The sequence below is a fragment of the Hydra viridissima genome, unplaced genomic scaffold, assembly GCF_058129835.1.
Source record: "Hydra viridissima isolate aposymbiotic clone 2 unplaced genomic scaffold, HvirCarnegie_v1 scaffold_11, whole genome shotgun sequence".
NCBI classification, from domain to species: Eukaryota; Metazoa; Cnidaria; class Hydrozoa; order Anthoathecata; family Hydridae; genus Hydra; species Hydra viridissima.
The window spans coordinates 11,967,061-11,973,060 of NW_028324310.1; the positions used below are offsets into that span (position 1 = coordinate 11,967,061).

General features: G+C 31.1%; 1 non-coding gene across 1 annotated transcript; it reads left to right on the top strand.

Moving 5' to 3' along the window:
- The first annotated feature begins 5,907 nt into the window (after positions 1-5,907).
- Trnai-uau (transfer RNA isoleucine (anticodon UAU)) lies at positions 5,908-6,000 on the top strand. The gene is given in 2 exon segments: positions 5,908-5,945; positions 5,965-6,000. It is a non-coding gene; the product is annotated as a tRNA-Ile (tRNA).

The window sequence follows — 6,000 nt, forward strand, 5'->3', positions numbered from 1 at the left end:
TCCTTTTTTTTAATAGGCTGAATGGTTATAGATCTAAAGCTTCTAATAGAATTGTGTTTAGACTATTATTGAAACTTCAGTTTTTGTTTGTCGCAAAAATGCGATATTCAATTTTTGCATTTAATAGAAATTTAATATGGAATTAATCATTAGTAATTTAGGGCATCTTTTGTATTAGGAGCTAAGCACACATAAAAGTTAGGTTTGTGCGTTTGGGTTTTTAACAAACGGAATGAAAAAGGTTTTCAGGGAATTATGTTTGGGGGAAGCTAAATAATCACCATTAATTGTGGCTATTTACGAGAAATCCGTCTTTAAAATATTGGAATTTTATTAGAATTTCTGTTTACCTACCCTAAAAGTCATTCAATATCAATTACACGTACTACTTCATTTACTTTTAAAAATATTTTCAACACATCTTGTTTTGTTTAACAAAATTTTAACAAGCCTCTTAAAGCCGTACGCGAATAGTTTTTGACTTAGAACGATTGTGCCAAAACAAAGTTTATTAAATCACAAACTTAAAGAAATTAATTAAATATATTTTAAATATTTGACATGCATAGTTATGATATATATGAGAAGTCAAATCTCGAAAAAAGGAGACCTGGGGAAGGAAATTGAAGCCCATGTTTTTTATCATTCCAAGAAAATAAAAAAGAAATTTAGAGCTTTTTAAAAGTTAAGAAACTTTCGCCTTGATGTTTTTTTATGTTTAAAAATACAATGTTAACAATATTGACATGACTATTGTAACGTTAACAACAAATCTTGAATATAAACTAAATATTGATTTGTCAACCAAGCAAATATAGGGGGAGGCAAAACAAAATTTACAAGTTAAAGAAAATCGCCCTATCCGTCTCTCATTAGCAATATTTATATATACAGTATTAATTTATTTGTTATTAATTTAAAAGTTTTGAAAATGGAGTATGTTCCAGTGGCATAGTCGGTTTACGTGTCGTACTTATAAGTTGACTTACAAGTACGTCATAGAAATGCAAGTATGACATAGAAGTGCAAGTAAGACACAGAAATGCTAAGGTTGAAAGAAACCTAGAGCACTTTTTGTCTAAAATGACAGAATTACTTTTTTTTAAATTGTAAACGTGTACTTTTTTTAAATTTTTTTAAATGCACAAAAGGAAATAGAATATTCGACCCTCTAACAACATAACTCATCTTCTTGGCTATGCATTAAAGGCTGCACATTCTTTTATCAGAAGACATTTAGGGGGCTATAAAAAAATGTATTTCAATTTTTCATAAATCATTAAGATTTATGTTACATTTGGACAAATCATTAAGATTTGTTACAGTGTTAAAAAGTAGTTTCAAGCCATTCTCTATAAAACAAATGTCAACAATTGCTACTGGCAAGTTTTAAAGCTCACTCAAAGCTTTTCTAAAATGTGGATTGGTTGAGAGGCATCAATGGAAATAATTTTTTTATAACTCCCTCTTTCTTATACTGCTGAATTGCTCTAGGAGCTAATTTCGAGGAAGGAGATGTGTTCTTGGAAACCTTTCGCTTGATTTTGAGTTTCAGGAAAGCAATTTGTTTAAAATTTGTATCATGATTGATTTTCCAAAACTGTCAAAATATAAAAAGAAAAATTGTTCAACACCCAATTCACAGTTAGATTTGTAATGAACTCTGCTAATCCTTGCAAATTCAATGTGTCTTTTGTCATTAATTGCATATAGTACAATCTAAGTTTTCATCACTTTAAATATGCTTATTTTCATCAAAAATTTAACACTCTCTATACTCTTCTTTACGTAATTTAGTAAAACTAATATTAAATTTACCTTTTTTGCTGTGGTAACACAATTTATTTTCTGGAAATTTTAAATTGAAAATGTTATGCATGCCTTTAATGGAGAATTCTCATGGTAGGTAGAGTCTGGGAGGTACTGTTGGGTTGAAGAGCTTGATTGGTATTCATTTTATTGGGTGGGTGTGACGCTCACATTTATCCAGTGGAGGTGCTATATCTTCTAAGACTATACAAATCAATCCTGAAGTTATGACGTTGTCGCTGGATTAGTTAACGACTATTGTCTCAAAAATATGACTTTTGATCTTCCAGAAGTTTGTTTTTATAACTCATACAGAAACTCATTCGCTTGTTCATCATCACAATTATAAGATATTGCATGAATTGCAAGAATAATTTAAAAAACAAATAAAATATGTGTAGCAAGTATGAAAAAAATTAGACTTAGCATTTATTTTGCGCATAATCTAGATTCTAGAACTTTTTGTTATACTGACTGACGTAATCAACTCCAAACAACTATTAGAACTCAAGGCAACACTAGAAAACTAATGTAGAAAGATAGGCAATTCTTTAGTTAAGCGGCGTAAAATAAATATCTTTATGCTTTATATATCTTAAAGATAAGTTACATATCTTACTAATCTAAAAGGCTTATGAAGAACAATTTGTATTATAGAACATGCAGCCTTCTTTTTGCATTAAATGTATATAAAAATGCAACTGATGCTCATCGTTGGTTATGCAAAAACTAGAAAGAGTGACTAACTGTTTGTGAGGGGTGGTTTTTAGTAAAAGTAAGCTGCTGCCAAGACAACTTCTACACTATGTCAACAGCAGGAGCTGTAATGTACTCCAGGCAGATACCAAGCATGAAATAGGCATCCACGGCAGTACAACACTTGTTGATTGGGATAATTTCAGCCAAGATGTCTGCGAGAATGAAATAGAAAGAAATCAGCAAATTATTTGCGGAATTAATATCGACGGTACACGCCCATCGTCGATGAAAACATTAAGTCTAAGTTTTCATAGAAAATAATAACGTGGGCAATGACGACATGGTCACTGGGTTTTCGGAAGAATTGAAAGAAATTCTCGTAGGTGTTTTGTAGCGAATCTACGGACCGTACTACAAGTACTCATTCTGGAATATATTCTGCCTGAAACCCATATTGTTTCTGGTGGGTGGACGTCATATGCCGGAATAAAGAGTATTTGTGACGGTATATACTCCCACGAAATCATCATCCATGAGTAATATTTTCTGGATCTTTTAAATAATGAAATTCACACTCAAAACGTTGAGATTATGTGGATGCGACTCAAACGTAGACTCAGATATAAATTCGGCACTTCAGAGGCTCTTTTTCAATCACATCTTCATCAATTTATTTAGCAACAATAATATAAAAACCCTGATTTTTTTTTCGTTGTCGTTTTCCTTATTTTGACTTAGGAAGTGCGGTAATTTTTGAAGACCAAGTTGTGTTATGTTTATAAAACCAGCGCTACTAGAACGAGAAGCACTTAGATCTACTTCAGGAGCAGAAAGATTTTCTTGGGTGCCCGAGAAATGTATTTATTTTCTGTAATTTATTTTCTAATCCTTTTCTCTTTTTGACTTCCGCTTTTGTGCAACTTTTTTCTCCGTAGCATTTTATAGACTGAATAATTACATACAACCAGGGTTGGACTGGCTTGAAAAACCGGCCCGGGAAAATTGGTCAAGGCAGCCCACTTCATTGTATGTTGCATAAATTTTATATATAAATATATATATATATATATATATATATACACATATGGCTATTTCCACGATGGAAATTTTGTGTTTAAAAATTTCTTTTTTCAAAAGATTTTTTTTCTTTAATTGTAGTTTATACACCTTAAAATTATTGTTAAAATATATTTTGAGTAGAAAATATTTGAACCGAGTAGATAAATTTGATGAATGTTAGCAACTGTTTTTTCTTTTTATTATTCGAAAAAGTGAGTAAAATTTGAGGGCAAGTTATTGCAATATTTTAAACAAAACATATCCATATTTTTGTTTAGAAAGAATCTTTGACATTATATATGTCTTGAGTGAAAACACCTTTAGTCTTTAAAAATAATTCAAGTGTTTTTTTATCACATACACATCTGTAAAAATTAGGTTGCGTCACTGAACTAAAAGCTAAAAAAGTTTAATTATTACAATAAAAATAGGCTTTAAGGCGAGATTTTTTTAGAAATTATATATTTTAATGTAAACTTTTCATCATTACTAAAAAAAAGTGGGTCAAAAAACATTATATTAACTTATAGTAGTTTAAATGCTGTTGCGTCACTGAGCCCATCAACGTGATAATTAGCGTTTTATAAAATTATTGTTTATTATTATTTAAAGTATAAAAAAAAAATTTAATCTTCTCTGCCTAAATATTGATAAAAATAAATATTTCTAAAACACTGCTGTTAGTTGGAGTCTAGAAATGATTGTTAAAGTCTAGCATGATTGACTGTAAACTTGACTGGCTCATCAAATTTCTTAATCTGTTCAAAATATGTTTCAATTTCGAAAATGACCTTTCGCAAGCAACTTGTGATGAGGATTATGTCAGCACAACTTTTTAAGCCAGAAACAAATTTGAATACGCAAGACTATGCAAGTTAAACTTCTGGAGGACAAAATAACAACAAAAAATACATTTTTTGCAAGATTTGCATTTATTTCTGTGGCTGTCACTGTTTTCCACTTCTGGGATTGTAAAGACAGTTTCAGATTCTTCGGATTTACATTGTTACATGTTGTCCAAGACACAGTGAGATACTTCCGTGTCAAATATCAAGTTATATTCATCTTCAAGAGTTATTTCGAAACTTTCCCATTTCCTTGCAAAGTCCGATAATTCCGTTTAAAGCTGATCTTTTGTTACACTAGCATCAAACTTTCTGAGCAACCCACTCAGATGCTGCAATCTGCTACTAGGCATTTTTTTCAAAATTTTTGCAAAATTTCTTGGATCTAAACAAGATAAATCAGCATATAGACTACCATGCTCTGAGAATCTCTATTTTAAACTTCTGATTACTTGATTCATTACCATGTTGTGAACATTGATACGAAATTTATCTTTTGCACTTTCAAGTAGTTGATTTGCTCTGATTCTTTTCTCTTTCAAACCAGTCTGAACTTTAATTTACATTTTATTTGGATAATATAATGTAGCCTAACTAAAAATATAATACAATTTTTATGCCAACCGGCCCACCGGGAATCTCCCGGTATCCCGGCGGCCCAGTCCAAGCCTGCATACAACTTGAGAATTTTTAAACCCATAATTATGAACAGATCTATAAACCGATTGAATCTTTACTTTTTACATAACGAAAAGTATGACATTATTAGAAGCAATTGACAAACGGTGCTCCCAATCCGAAATGTAGTTTTAATTCAACATGTTCGCATTAATTTCTAAAAAAAAACAAAAAATGAGGAGCTTTGTAAGAAATCCATTCCTTGAAACTCAATACGATTTTAAAAAAAATTGACTTTGAAGTTTTTTGAAAATTCTTTCGAGACTCCTCAGAATTAATGAACCCCGACGCAGTACGTCTTTTTTCAACCCATGTAGTTACGCCTCTGGTTTTTAATGATCAGACAATTGACAACAAACGATAAACGTCGGATAATTACTGATTAGTGTCGATTATGAATGATCAAATCATTTACCGTAATGCTTACTTAGGATTTTAATACAAAGTTCTCTTTCTTCCCTTTCTCATTTCATTTACAATGGCGGTAGATTGTAATGGTGACAAACAGTGGTTAATTAGACCTAATTTTAGTTTATCACCTGATAAATAAAAGTTCTAACGAGTAAAAATAATCGCTGAATGATTTTACCCACGAACGATCAGATTTTTTCCTGCTCATATCTGAGTTTACTCTATTACAAAATTAACTAATTCTCGACTAAAATAAATTGGATTACATACGATTAATTGTTGATTTTTGTGATTGGCAAACGATCAGAAATTAACCGATCCTTCTCCTAAGTTTGTCCTTTATCTTAGAACTATTTTAAATTTTGCGTATGTGAAATAAATAATTAAACTTTTCCTATAAGGTATAGCTCCAGTGGCACAGTCGGTTAGCGCGTCGTACTTATATGTCAGTAACGACAAAGAAATGCGAAGGTCGAGAGTTCGAACCTCTCCTGGAGCA